Genomic DNA, 16431 nt, shown 5'->3' with positions numbered 1-16431 from the left:
TATAGTGACTGACAAGAGAGATAGCAACACACGCTACTGCTATTTGGTTCAGCCTCGTTTAATGCAGTCGGACTGTGAGTTGAGAATGGAAGTCCATCACAAAATTTTATTCTATTTATACTGTGCACATAAAAATATAAAAATAGTGAAAATGAACAAGGTTTGTTAAAGAATAAACCAGTAAAAATAAAGTAATCCTCTTGATGATGTTTAGTTTTGTAATTAAGGCAAACACTGCCATTTTTGTCCCAACACGCTGCCTTTTCTGATGAAGTTAAAGGCTGCCTACCTCACTTGGAATTTACTTAGTTAAAAATCAATTCTCCTCATAGCCACAAACAGTGGAGGAAATTGAGCTATTTTAAATCACTGCTTAAAACACTTTTCTCAGTAGTATTCCTTCCCTACTGGAAATATTGAGCTTTTTTTAAATTAAAAATGAAAGTGGACATTTCATCTACTATAAAAACACAAAGCAAGCAAAATAAGACAAAAAAAAAAAAAAAAAAGATCACCATAACGCAGCTAACCCTAGAACTTGCAATTAAATCTGTTCTCTTGGGCTGACAGTACTGCAGAAGACCTTCTGGGGAATTTGACAAGAAGGCTTTATAAAAAAATGCAAACTATGAATGTAGGTAAAAAATGAAAACCCTAAATCAGCTGCAGATGTGGGAATGATGTTGCTATCATAGTATAGTGAATAACAGAAGCAATATACTATGAATTGATGGAAAATTATCTGCAATATTGCTGTCACCATGAATTGTGATGCTTAAGTAATTTTTTTCTGAAAGCAGACTTCATAAGAGCTGTGGCTCCCAGCTACATCCTGAGCTCGTGAAGACAGGCAGTTTTTTCAACATAGGATCAAAGATTAATTACTTACTGTTAATATATTTCTTAAGCCGGTATTACACAAAATGGTAGGATAACAAGACTAGAAACTGGCTTTTATTGCCAAAAGGGTATTCACTCTGCTATTGCAGAAAACCTTCTTTTAATAAAACAAGCTTTATAGATACGAAGTTCAACACTTGACATGAACTACCATGAACTTCAGAAACGTTCAAATCTACCTTTATTTTACTTTAAAAAACATCAGGAAAATACAAGCTCCTGCAAAGCAGTGTACATGGAAGATGCTATGAATGAGGCCTGGAGATGGCTACAGAATTTTGGACTTTTTGAAATACAGTTTGGACAGTGATATGAAGGCACTAAAGTACTTCATGATTTCCATAGCAAAAATCAGAACTGCATTGCTAACTGGGAACTCCCTTAGAGACTGTGCCACAAGAAGCTGTTGGCAGTCTTTGCAAACATACCACAGAACTCCTGACTATCTTTGTCACATTCTAATGAGAACTAGAAATAGAAAAAATTTAGAAGTAAAATATTTGTTGATGTAGTAGATCTCAGATTAGAATAGGCTTCCATGGCAACCCCCTCAGCCTTCTATCAGGAAAGATATCCAACATATTTTATTTGCTCCTTATATGAAAGGCAATCTGCTACTTGTTAGCACGTTTATTGCTTCTGTCATATTCTCTGTTCAAAGAAACAACTGAATCTTCAATAACTTATGTCAAAAGTATATAAAGAAGCAAGTGCACAAAAAATATGAAATCAACATAAATAACTCTAAAAAGAGCATGTTTAAGGAAATTATTGTGTATAACATACACTGATTTTTGTTTGGGAGAGTTGAATCACGTAAAAAGAGAGTACTATAATTTGCAGCACACCACATACATATCTTTGAACATAATAAAAACTAGATAGCTCCTTTAGAAAAATTGTAAGGCTTGCTCCACCACCTACATCAGAACTCACTTGGTCACTTTGTGAATCTTCACCATTTGAAAAAGACTTAATTCCTCACTGAAACATTACCTTTGGGTTCCCTTCATCCACTCTACAAGGGACTGTAAAATGAGAAGATTCCACATGCCTTCAAATTAAACTCTCCATTATGTGAATAAATTAATAAAATGATTAACTGGAGCTACTTCCTCACCAGGTGCATGCAGAGGAAATCATTCCAAAAGAAATGGCATCTGAGCTTGTATTTCTCCCTGTGAGGTCCATACAGGCTGCTGAAGACACAAGATTTATATGAAAGATTCCTGGTGTCATTTGCTGCCACAAAGTGTCACACACATCAGCGTGTGCATCCCCACATCAGACACTCCCTGTTTCATGGCCAGAAGTCCTGTGTCTTTGGCAGAGGAGTCAATAGCCCTGGAACTTGCATACTGCTGTGTTGCAACCACATACCAACTCTGAGCCAGATGCACAGATGGTTAAATCACTAGAAGCTGTCCTCAGGAGCAAGGCACAGCCCTGAACTCTTCTCTTTATACCCCTAGTTATGATCAGCATATAAACAGCAGCAAGTGTTCTCTGGCCTGCCTTATTTACTGCATTATAAAATGCTTTCGTTTCCATTGGAAAATCCCTGTATTGCTTATAATTTGCTTTGACTCCATCAGCAATATGAACTACATCTCAAAAAAAAAAAGAGGAAAAAAACTGCGGGCAGCATCCTAACTGCTCACGCAATGAGATGAATTTGGGTAATATACAAAGAGGATCACCATGGGACAGAGATCTCACATTCACATTATGTCCTTGGTGATGGTTTTCCGTGGCAGTTTTGAGATATAACTTGTCAATTTCCTCAAACCTTTTTTCTAATGATACTAAGAACTTCTAGTGAGTGAAGTGAGGTTTTCCATTTAAGCACAACTGATGTAAGGTCACAGTTTGGATCTGTGATCTATATAAAACAGCACAGCAGATACAGGCACTCAACATACACTACAGCAGTTGTGCCTGAGCTACAACAACATTTAGTAACGAAACCACCAGCTCTACCAAAATCAAGCACTGTCACGTCTAATAGAAGACAAACATTGTTACTGTACGTTCTCATCCGGACATTTTCATAAAGGCATTGCCATTTATTTACCCACTTACAGAGAATTAACTATCATAACTAGAGGAAGGCACTGTTTCTACAGATTTATATAGAACTAGGTAGAGCAATCAGTGCAACTTAACACCCAGAAAGTTCTTCACTGCATGAAAGAAAACAAAAGCAAAAGCAGGAGGATGAAGATGTCTGTTTGTTAATAAAACACAGAAAGCAAGAATACCACAATGAAAAATTCAGTGTTTTTCTTCAAAAGTGTTTGACATAATATTTGTATATATATTAATACACATGAGTAAGAATTTATTATTGTTTTAGGAAATAAGTGGACGCATCAAGACAAGTTTTTTAATTGATTGTAAACCTACTCATCTATCTCACAGGATCTCGACTACATCTGCTGTTGTTCCAAAATTAATTGCTGTCTACAAGCTATAAGACAATCTATATTTATTTCTTTTTACAGAAAATCAGTCATTTGCACACACTATCAAAAGGCAAATTGAAACAGCTTAGCATAATGAGACTCAGAGGTCTGATAATTTTATATTAATCTACGAGCACATACATTAAGTTCCAGGTGTATCTGAATTTGTTATGCTATATTTGCTATTCACATTACCAGGTAAGCTAATGCACGTCTTTAAAATACAGTTCTAAACTTTCTTCCTTAAGGCAGAAAATCTCTCCTTTTCTCAGCATTAAAATTCATTTTGTTAGTACTTCTTTTGTTTTCTAATGATAGCATTGCCGAAAAATCTCAGAGTGAACACGTTACACAATAGAATTTATCATCAGCAAAAAAAGGATAATAAACTTTCCATTAATATCACAAATATTTTTATGTTTTCAGATTCACCAGAAAAAAAAACCAGTATTTTCCAACAGTGCTTTTGTTTTTAAGGAAAGCTACTCTGGAGCTAATTATTTCCCTTATGCACTTATAAATAAAGATGCAAAGAACATGGAGAACACTTAAGATTTCAAGATAAAGATGGTCAAGGTGTTTTGAGTAATGTGTAAAACATACCAAATAAAAAATATCATCTTGAAATTGCAAATGCAACCCTACCAACTGTTCAGTTATAAACAGGGGTTATGAATTTTAGCTCAGTTTTGTGTCCCAGAAGCCAGAGAACTTTTATAACTCGCCTCTGTGAGTTTTAGATTTAAGGTACCAAATGAAAAAAATAAAAAACCTGAAGTTTACATGGATGAAATTCAGAGGGAAAGTATAGGAAAAGCATCAGATCTTTACCAAAAATAAGATTTTTTAAGGAACATTAGTCCAAGTTCAGGTTTTGTTAATCACACATATAATCCAGCCCTGGGTAAGAGAAACAGGATTAAAAAAAAAAAAAAGAACAGAGATTAGCCAGACCTAGTCCAAATACTTCCCATCCCTTCCCTGACATTCAGATACAGTGCTACAGAAGCACAGAATGGCCAGGGTTGGAAGGGACCTCAAGGATCATGAATCTCCAACCCCCCTGCCACATGCAGGGCCACCAACCTCCCCATTTAATACTAGACCAGGCTGCCCAGGGCCCCATCCAGTCTGGCCTTGAACACCTCTAGGAATGGGGCATGCACAGCTGTTCCAGCACCTCACCAGTCTCTCTGTAAAGAACTAGGTCAGGCTACAATCAGCCTGACCCCCAGCAAACTGTATATACTGCAGACCACCTATTTCACAAAAAACATGGATGAGAGTTTCTACATACAGTTTTCTTTCATCAGTGCAATCACAAAAATAATTAGCTACTGTTCTCAAATTAACAATACTTAGATAATATTAAATAATAATGTTTATGCTCTTGTAGGATTTATTCTGCAGAATCCCTAAGGCAGGAAAAAAACATTTAATATCATCCAGTCTAACAGTAATTTACCCACCTAATGTTGTAGATGAATAGATTCATTAATTTACAGCAGTTACATATTCCTAAGAGGCAGTTCCAGAAACAAGACTAGCAGTACCTTCATATCTCCTCAAAGCCACCACCACCACCAGATTTATCAAAGTAAGCCAGCAACTCAGATTGATAAAGTATTTACCAACTTTACCATTAGCAGAGGTACAGCCAGAAGGCACTCCAGCTCCATGATTTCATCACCACATGCTCTCTTCCTGCTCTGGTTTTCAGGAGCCTGGCTTTTCCCCCACCATTCTGCCTCTCCTCACAGAGCTTTGAGGCTCATCCAAAGGGAGAACTTCACCAGAAAATAAGACAGGGTGGGCTTTGCCCATCTGCTTCCAGGTCAACCATCTGTAGGCACCAAAGCAGGCGCAGCTGCCAGTACAGGCCGTGCTGAGGGAAGGAGTTCACCACACAGCTGCTCGTAACAGGCAGGGCAGCTCCACCTGACAGAAATTAGTGCTGCATTGCTGGAGGGGCTCTAATTAACTAATGCTGCCCACCTGACTGCCAGAAAGGCCATAATATTGGAAAAAAAACAAAAAACAAAAAAAACAAAAAGTCTCCTTAGTTTGCTGTTGAAATAGAAAGAAAATTCCTCCTTAAGGAAAACTTTTGCTTGCTAAAGAGCTACTTGCTGTCCTCTCCCTGCACCAAGGGCCAGACCTGCCCTCCATTGCACAATTTAAACATAGATTTTTGATTTGCCTGGACAAGAGCTCTAAGCATTACCTGAGAGACATCTGTGTAAAACAGCAGGCACTTCAGGGCCCTGGAGGCTACAGTCACAGGAGGGAAGCAGCAGGTGGGAACACGGACAGGGCAGGAACCTGGCAGAGGTAGGTTTGCCTGTTCCTCTTCTCATGCTGTTCTGACATAGGAGATGTTTCTCTGTGTGTTTCACTAGAATGTACAGGGAATATAAAGAAATAAGCAACGTAGGCTGCATAAGGAGGTGATGGAGTCACTGTCCCTGGAGTCACCTAACAATTGCAGAGATGTGATACTCAGGGATGCAATTTAGTAGGCAAGTATGGGAGCTATTAATTTATAGCCTGAACCAGTGATTGAACACCAGGTGAAGGGACAAAGGCAGCCCTGGGAGCACAGGTGGAAGCAATTCACCTGTGTGATCAGTCTCCACTCCTCCCCAACTTTATTTAAGGCCTGGCTGCTGTAGGTGGGAGCTCTTTATTTGGAGATTGTGGCCTTTGGAGTGTTTGGCGAGCTCTGACACCCAGAGAGGGGTAAATGATTCCTCCTTTATTATTAGCCTTTTGTCTCTGTCTTTTTTGGGTGATCCTAAGCTGGTTTAAAGCAGCAATGTCTACTATTGCTGTTTTTTACTGGGCAGTGTTTATAGTAGGTAGGCAGTTGCTCTAGATCATCATGGAGGTCTTTTCCAGGCATTATGGTTCTAAGTGGTTGCTACTCTGGCTCAGCAGTTTGGGTAAGGAAGTAAATAAAGCCAGATGATTTGCTTTGCCCTTCTGATTGCTAGGGGGAACTGTTGCCATGTATTGAGATTGTTAAATAGAATCCCCTAGACCTTTTCTGCTCTTCAACTTCTAGTTCCACAGTCTGTGTGAACTTCCAGGGCTGCCCTGTCCTAGGTGCAGAATTTAGCATTTGCTCTTGTTAAACTTTCAAGCAGTTGGTGACTGTCTAACTGTCTAATATTTCATGAACACCTGTTCAGGCTATGTAATGTACTTGCTATTAGCCTTGGGTAACAAATTACTTTTGGCTCATTTTTTAATCTAGTGTGCAACCTTCAAGGAGGGGGAGGGGGGGGTCAAAGTCTGACAAATTAACTGGTATGTTGTAGGCTTTAAAATGCTGTATTTCTGATTATTGGGGAATTTAATACTGCACCTTAGGTTATTGTTTCCTTAATTCCTATTTAAAGCTTATACTTTTTAAATTGTTATTTAATTGTTGCCATTTAGTGTGCTCAGTTTTTCTTATTTGCTTTGGTGGCTACTTAAAGTACTGAGTTTTATTAGCTTGAATGTTTTGTAAGATGAATTTTTGGCTTACAAAAACAAGCTAGCCAAAAGAAAAAATACAGGAGCTCATCCTGGGAGTGTTTCTGCATGTATTTAATCAGGCTGTGAATAGCAGCATATGTTATTTGACTAATAACCACAAGATAAGAAACCTAACTTTTATGGCAGTGTATGGTGCTTTAAAACAGTATGACAAATGCAAATATGATATGTGGAAACAGATTTGCTTGTGCATTTATAACAAGGAAGTAAGGAAAAAAACACTACATATTAAATTATTCATGGTGTGTGAATCACTCAAACTCTGGTGTTAATTTGACCTTAACTTGCATTTATTGTGGTGTAGAGAAATTATTAATTTGACCTTAACTTGCATTTATTGTGATGTAGAGAAATTATTCTCGTGCTCTCTATGAACATGTTAACATGTTAGTGTTGGCTGTGTCACTACTCCACATCATCTCTTAACTCCCCCCTGTCATTGTTATTTAAAAAAAAAACAGGTGTTCAGAAGCACACTTACATTTATTTTGTATAAAAATAAAATCCCCTCATTCCCACATTAGTCTTGGAACTATGGTTTTTGTAACAGTTATGGTTTTTCTCTTTGTGAAGGTAGGGAAAATTGAAACTTAAGAAGTAATATCATACACTGCACTGAATCATTACTGTATCATTACTCTGATTTATGAAAGTGTCTATATTTTGTATTCTCTTTGCTTTAATCCTCCACCCCCATTTTAAGTCTGAGATGAACACTTTATGCTTGGAATAACATATCACATAGGCAGGAAGTCTTCCACTGAAGGTACTTAATGCAGCTTTTAGTTTTACTTTATAAACTAGAGCAAATATGCAGGAAATGGCTATATTGATATCTTGTTTAATTGTCAGCTAATATTAACTTCAGTGTCTTCTCCTTCTTTCCTCAGTTATAGAATAATACAGTCTGAAATACCTTTTAAAGATAGTTATCATACTAATAATATTTAATGCTGTCAGCTGTCTTGCTTGTTGTGATGCAGTATTTTAAAAGAGTTTTATTCAGAAGGGCACATATCAGTAATGTGTTATTAGTGTGTTGATTTTTGGATGTATGATTTGTATGATATCTTGAGTACTAGACTTGTATGGTAATGTAGGACTTCATGCTTTATCAGATCAGAGAGTTTCATGGAGGCATGCATTCTTATTTTCATTGAATCAAAATTAATTGAAGTTGTGGGTTGTCATTCACCAGAAAATATGAATAGCAAATTACAGTGTTAACACTGACTTCCTAAATGTTATTCATACTTCATACCTCCAACTCAATTATAAGATGGCTCACATAAGGAAACCTTAATTTGCTAAGTAAGCCCTGATAACTTTATGCCAAACTTAAACCACTTATTGCTACTGTTTCCAGGATCATCTTAAAGTGCTGTAAACCATTAAGAATAGTATCAATGTCTTTACTGTGCACTTATTTTTGACACAACTAATTATAACTTATGTAATGTAGTTGATTGTTCGTAAGTTATAAGGAGAATCTATTAGACAAATCTTTTTAATATGTATCATTAGACTTCAATAATACTGAAGATGGGAGATATTTGGTAGAAGAGGAAGGAAGAATTTTCATTCATGCATAAAATTTCATGCTGCTTACAATATGGCAGCTCTGCAATTGTAGATTTATGATTCTGTGATGACAAAACTTTGAAAGGAAGGTGTTTTCACTCTATAGAAAAAAAACAAACATTTTTTTACTATTTTTTGCTTATTAATTAGGATGTAGTTCTGCAGCATGGCAAAGCTAGGTTAGGTCTTTTGCTCTACTAAAATGAAGGCATTATTCCATTGCAGTTGCTCACTGCCCTGGAGTGGGAATTTGACTTTATCTTTGCCACTTTGCATTTCCAGTATCAGACAAAACAGATGACTTCCTTGTCTTAGTATCAGCTGAATACCATATGCCAACTATTCTTACTTTTTTTGATGTATTCCCAGCAGTTCTAGATGTTCACAAATAAGTCTTTTATATCTTAGTGCAACAGATTTATTGAATTACTTACAAAATATTCTGTCAGCGTTGTACAGCTAAAATTCAAGAACTGTTTATTTTATCAAACTGTGTTCTTAATATTTTTAATAATTCACATGTAACTGATGGAAAAACTTCGTCCCAGTTAGCCTCTTAATAACAGTCTCATTGGTGCATAGTACATAGGTTTCTCAAAAAGTAATATCCTTCTATTTACTTCCATGGAAACCACAACAAAGAGTGAAATAACATTATTTAATATAATTTCTCAGCTGCAAAACATTTTTTCAACACATTAATCACCATCAGCTATGTATTTTTGCCAGTGATGAACAGAAGCCTGTATACCACTCACATAATGTTGTGTGCTAATGGAGATGACCCACTGTTGTCAGCGCTACTGAAACACTCTGCCCCCTACCTCACTGTGCACATGTGCAATGTTTGGTCTCCATAGCTGTTCAGAAAACATTGGTGAGTGGCAGGGATTGTGATTTTATTCTGAATGGAGGAATTCTGTCACACAGCTTTATACAAACACACTTCCATGTCAGACTGCCCCTCTGCTGCCATCTGTTGCACGGCAGCAAAATGTAATGGGATATTGGTGGGAAGGTTCAGCTTCCACTGCTGTCCCAGTAACACTCACCTCTGATGTTGTGTGTAGACATAATAAAATAGGAGGCATTACTTTTGGAGCAGCCCTTGCAATTTTGAAGTGTGTCTTTATCCAATTGGGTGTAGTGTTTGCCTGTTATGATACAAGTAATTAACATAAAAATAAATTGTACTATAGGGTGTGAATAGTAAATCTGTGTTGATTCCTCAGCCTATAGTTGGACTGAAGATAGTGAAATTTCCTGTGTTAATTTATTGCTATTGCTTAAGCACAAAGTGAGTTACAGCTGAGCATTACCAGAAAATTACTGATCTAATCTGGGGTACTGTGCGAGTTCCAGTCACTCATGCTGAGGAGTGATGAATAGAGAATGAAGCAGGGATACAGAGTTCATACGAATTTCAGGAGGAAGGAGAACTTTTGCTATGATTTATATATATATATTTAAATAGGACAAGGTAGTATTTCTTCAGGGTACCAGAGAATGGAAGAGACCTTAGAAAAGAAATTATTGCCCCTGATGCTAATGTGTTCATATGAGCTGGCTAGAAACTAGGAGACTTTTGCATATCAGACCAATGAGGTTGATAGCTGGGGAAGCAAGGAGGAAGAGGAAACTTTTTAGAAAAAAGCCTTTCTAAAAGTCTCATTGTCCACATTGATAGAGCAAAAAAAGACTTTTTTAACTGAAAAGCACCATGTGAAATCCAAGTAATGCTTTGTAGTGAGTATTAAAAACATTAGTGGAATATTTGATGTGGACCTGGTTAAATTCTGGATGCTTTTCTCTGAATTATTCATTTTCTACAGCTTAACATGACTTGACCTTCCCCTACTCTTTCTAATACAGTGTTTGTACTTGAAACATAGGAAAATGTTTAATAAGTTAGCCTGAAACTATTACAAGAAAGTAATTAGAGGGAACACCATGTGAGCTGAAACTTAGCCTATTCATTGACCATAATGTCATAGGTTGTACAATAATGAGCTTAACTGCAGCCAAAATCATGCTCTTCCTCTATCTTAAGCAAAGGGCAGCGTGACCAGAATGAGTAAGACCATGATGATCATTCTGTACAGAGTTAATAAATCAATGAGTCCTCAGGGCAGGCAAAACCTCAGGTGGGCACTGTCATTTCAGAAGAGCGTAAGAGTAAACAGCGGTGTTGGAGCAGACTGAATGGAAAGTTTTCTGACTTAAGATGAAAAAGAATTCCAAAAGGTGTTTTGTACCTCGCACATGTAATCTGCCATATCTTAGATTTTTACTCTTGTTCAGTTTTTTTCTCAACACTTATCCACCGTGACTCCTCTGTTTATTCTGCTTTTACCTCAAGCAGGGGGTATACGTTCTGGAATTTGAAGTGCTTTGTTGTGCCTTTGTCATGGTTAATACCAAAGTACTGTACTGTTCAGATCAGTATGAATACGACAGTCTTTTTTTGTCACTTGAATGAAGATTTCAAGGGGACTCTAGAAGTAGGAAATCTGCAAGGTCATATTGTTCAGAAAAGAAATTGTGCCAAATCAATAGTGTTTTCTTGATTCCTTAGCTTTGAATTTGTATTAAATGCTTGATTACATGGTAGGTAGGGTAGGCTAGAAGTTTAAAATCTCATTAAGGTTTGCATTTCTGTGTCATTATCAGCTTTCAGTGACCTTGTGTATGAAAACAACAGGTAATAAGGATGGTATGAATTTCGATCACTTTCTTTATGAGGAGCTAATACAACGTGTTCTTGCACTTAGGGTTAGTTTTACTTACAGAGGCAACACAAATAACAATATTCACGTGTTTCAGTTACAGTTTCCAGTATAATGGGTGGAATGGGATAAATTGACAACAACATACTGTCCTTAAAGTCACGTGGATTTTCTAATATCCTATTTTTTTCTTGCACAATAAACTATAGTAATGATGAGAGTAAGCATGACTTAAATGGTGCAGAGTAGGACTTGGTCTCTGACCTTCGTGTGGTATTTTGGGAGTGCATTGTCTGGCCTAATCTATCAAAGGACAGTTTTTCAGGACATTTGTTATGACTCTCGTCTTACAGCATGAACAAAAATGTGCTTAAGATGCTACTGCAATAAATCCAGCTTTGGGAGTGCGAGTCTCTTCTGCAAGGTCCCAAAATGATTTAACTTTTGCTCTGGTCAGAGAAAGTGTGTATTTAATACGTACAAAGAAATCTCCCATGACTTGCACATCCAGCTTCTTTTTATGTAATTAATAAGCTTCAGATCTGTAACTCAAAATTTACATGGCATCAAAGGTAGTAGCAGTGCTGTTAAAAGTACTCTGATTAACATCGCTCAATGGGAAAAATGTTCTTGAAAAAAGACACAACTTTGTTTTGAATGGCCTTATTCCTAATGAAACTACACATTTGTCACAACTATGACAATGAAATTTACTAGCTTACTTTTATTCTATCAGCTTAGATATTAGATTTTGGGCAAGCTGGAAACTACTGTATAAATAATAAAGGGATACTGGAATTGGTACATCATACATAATTTCAAGCTTGGTTCTGAGTTTGGGTTGATTGTTTGTATGATGCAACGTTATCCAGTTCAGATTTGTAAAGGGTAAATTGCCAGGCTGTGACTTGTTCAATTCAGAAATGCTCTCTAACATGGCATCATATAAGTATTGCCTTAAGAGTGCCTGTTTCTCTCTACTTGCTGCAAAGCTTACCTAGATACCTATTTTATAATTAGATGTCTGCACAGAGATGTGTGGATGCAGGCAGAAACCTTTCTGTGGGTGAGGTGTGCAGACTATAGAAACCTTTGTAGTGGTAAAGGTGTTTTTTACCAAATATTTTTTTCAGGTGGGTTTGTGTGGTGCTATTGGTGTGTAGATGCTCAGGTTACTGGTAGCTCTGGTGACAGATTTTAGTCTCTTGCATTGCACTTCAAGGGATGATGTGGTTTTGAGATAAAACTCTTTGAGAAAAAAAAATTAAATATTGAACACAAATTTCAGATTAAAAAAAAGTGCTTATTAGTTGTGTGCATATTTGAATAACAGTCAGAACAAATTCACTGAATGCTTTGCATGTAGATCTCTAGAACAGTCACTGCCTGTGTGAGTACTGAAGATAACCATCTGCATTTGCTGAAGAGACCCCAAAGCAGTTGTGTGACTCTTGGCATGCTAAAAAATTTTCTTTAACTGAAGGTTCTACACCTTGGTATTTCTCTGGGGAACTTAAAGGCTATTTACAATGGCACCAAAATTAAAAAAAAAAAGAACTTATTTCATGAACTGTGAGAACACAATGATTTAAAAGATAGATTGGGCACCAGTTTGCTTTTTGAGCAATGTCACTTTGGCTTATTTTAGGATATGGGTTTGGTTTTTGGATAACAATTGTTACTTCTAGCAACCTTCTGGTAATGCTAGAGGAAAGATGGAACTGATACTTCAGTGTAACCTCTTCAGTTCCATAAACTTCCACAGTTACTTTTATTATGTCAGGTTATGAAATGGAGCTTTTTTTAGTTTGAATTGAGTGGAGAGAAAAAGAAAGCCAGCAACTTCAAACAAACACAGCAAGCCTGGTTTTCAGAAGCATTTTTGACATTTTCAGCCTCCATAAAATGTAAAATTGCATGTATTTTGTAGACAGTCTCTTGTGAGGGCTGTGGAAGGAGACAGTATTGCAACAGCTGGTTTTCAGACATTTTGATTAAATTTGGCAACAGAGACAAATGGAAGTGAATTCTTTGTGCATTCTCTGAAGCATCCTTGTTTCTTTCTTGCTTTTCCACATCCACTTGTGAAATGCTGAGCAGCATTTGGGGGATGTTGGTTTGCAGTGCGATTGCTGTTTCTGCTAAGAGTAGGAAATACGATTTATTACCCACCTGATAGTTACCCATGCTACAAGAATCTGCCTCTTATCAATCAGTGTATTTCCCAAGTGTAGTAATACTTCAAGGAAGCTGTGAAATAATATTGTGCTGTTAATACTGTTAACATATAATGAATATTTCATACTGAGACGAACATAGGTTCTGAATTGAGAAGATTGTGTAGTACTGAGCTTTAATAGGGGAAATGAAATATATTTAAATTACACTGAAGAAGGCACTTATTAACAGCTATTAGCACTGAACTTGGCATTTTATTAAAAACACATGACATGCTCTATAAAAGTAGCGTAGATGTATTTCTCTATACATTTCTCTTTATGCTGTTCTCCTTTGCAGAGAATTGTCTAAGTATCTGCATATTCTTCATGGTGTCAGAATGACGAACAAACCTGTCCAAATGACTGTCCTACCTGATGCAGCCATAGCTAAGCTTTGAAATACTTGACATTTATGATTCTATGGGGACCATCTTGCTAAGGTTGAATATAATTTATGATGTACTCTCCAAATCCTTGTGCAGCTCATCTTATACTTTGAGGAATCTTAAGTAAATTTAGTGTAAGTTGGTTATGTCAGTTTGGCAGAAGAGCTGGCCCAATGCTTATGGCTGCAGTTGGGGCCAGTAAGAGGTATGAGTGTTCTGTGTGCTCCTTGTTTAGTAACTTAGGGCAGAGAAACAGTGAGTGGTATCTCAGATATGTTGTTCAGGACCTAGAGCTCAGTGCAGTGACATGGCATGCAGTTGTGGCATGCAACTTACTGTGCCTTCCCGTGATTAAAAAAGATGCTTTTGGAGACAACTATGTAAAAATGTGTATATGCATTTGTGGAGGATGGGAATAAGAATCGTGAGAAACAGAGAACAAATGGCCAGTGGGTGGCTATTTAAAAGAAGTAATTTCAAGTTGTAGCAGGTCTACTAAATTTTTTAACCAGGCTGTCTTGATCTTAGTGATCTAAAATAATTTGGGAGAGAATGAAATAATGTATTTTTGAAATAAACTAATTTGAAACTGTAGGGTAAAATAATTTACTTGTACCTACATTTGTCTTCAGCATTGGGTTGGTTTCTACTGTGAGAATCTGGTTAAAACCTACCAGACCTCATTGCCAAACAGGTCATGAAGAAATGTGGAGATCCGAACACCTTAGGCATTAGAAATAAGGGCATCTTAGGGTGTCCATGGAGAATGAAAGTAACAGTGCTCCAGTTGGAATAATTCTGAATTAAAATTGGAGCAGTCCCACTGAAGGTGACTGAATTTCCAAGAATATGGTGAGAGCTGTACATGAAGCTGTTAGCTGTTTTTTGAGCTGTGCAAGTCATTGTTTCACGTGAGGTGGATGATATTTTTTTCTTTACAAGTCAGAGGTGATCTCTTATAGCCTTGGCCAGTTCTGCTGAATACAGCATTACCTCTAATTTTTATACAATGTTCAGCATTATCTGTAGATGAGAACTGTATGGGGGTGTTTAAATGAGTTTGTCTTGATTTCATCAGCGATGAATCAGATTCAATACAGAGAAAATAAAGCAGTATTTTGTTGCTGTATCTACTTACATAATGATAGTATGGATTGTATTTGTTTGTAGAAGTTAAGGAATATACTTCTTAGGTAAAAAGTAGTGTTGAAATCTGTTCATGGATACACACTAAAACATTGCCTGTTACTGACGGCACTGAAACTCAAGGTAACAAAGTACTGCATATTGCAAGGCTCTAAGTGCTTAGTGGCTCCATGAAAATGCAGATTAAACCTGCTACTAGCATCTCAACTTCAGGCAGGGGACATAGAATAATGTGTATTAAAGCTTTGATACAAGGTATGGAACATACCATCCTTTGGAGGTCAACTTGGTGTTTGCTTTATTTGGAACTATTAGTTGGAAAGTGGCCTATCAAGTTCAGGTGGGGATGGCTGGAGAAAGTAGATGTTCTTGTGCAACAAAACAAAGTTCTGCATGTGACCTAATCAGGGTTGATTTGATCAATCATTAGCAGAACTGATATTTTTTTAACAAAAACTCCTAGCACTGAAATGCTCTCCTTATAAATAAACGTAGCTATGAAAACTAGTTTTTTTATTCTCCTGGAAACCTATGTGGCATATAGATATACCGTATCTGATTTTTATAATAATAAAAGTAAAGCAGGTTAAACAAAATCCCTAAAAAGGAATGAACCAAGAGAAATGTTATTGCACAGACTGGAGATTACAATCATTGTTATCTATTTTAAGTTTTATAGATAGAAGGTATTACACCACGTTCTCTTGCAGTGACAAAAAATATGCATATTTAACGCATTCTTTAGGAGGAACACTTCTGTACATCATGATTGAGGAGGAGAGACTCATCTGTTTCCATGAATTATGGAACTTGAAGTTGTTTCTCTTAATCTGGCTGCAAGTAGAACTGCCAGTTTATTGAGGCCAGAGTGTAGTTTCTGCTCACTGCTGATAAGGGGTGGCTGGCAGCACATGCAATCTGATCAGGTGAGGACAGACTGAATGTCAAGGCTGAATTGCAAGGCATGCTAGCAAGTTGCTGAAAGTAATGACTTGCAGAATTTCACTTGGTTTTGTTTCATTGTATGCCATCTGCTTTAAGACATCAAGACCATAAGAGAAAACATAAAATTAGCTACATACCTAATTTGCATAATGAAGTTGTAGATGCTTTTTTGCTGCCATTCAGTCTGGGTCCAAACGAGTTTAACTTGTTACAGGCCAGTTCATAAAACAGTAGCATGTGATTGAAATAAAAACAAAAACTTGGGAGTCAGAGTGAAGAGTAAATAGTTTGCAGAAGGTAGAGGGGGACAACTTATAACACATTACATTTGGCTTCCTTGGTTTGTTCAGATTATCTACTTTGTAAGAGCTTGATTTCCAAATCTTTTGGAAAGGTCTGGTACATGGCAAACATGCACTGTCAACCTGTGAGAATGAATTAATCTACAGGGGCTTTCTGGGGAGATCAGCTGAGAGCAGAGACTCTGCCAGAAAGCCCATTCAGGTATTGCAGCAAAGCA

This window comes from Lagopus leucura, unplaced genomic scaffold, assembly GCF_019238085.1.
Source record: "Lagopus leucura isolate 7727_CA_CO unplaced genomic scaffold, USGS_WTPT01 Super-Scaffold_100016, whole genome shotgun sequence".
Taxonomy (NCBI): domain Eukaryota; kingdom Metazoa; phylum Chordata; class Aves; order Galliformes; family Phasianidae; genus Lagopus; species Lagopus leucura.
This window is presented reverse-complemented; position numbering follows the sequence as displayed.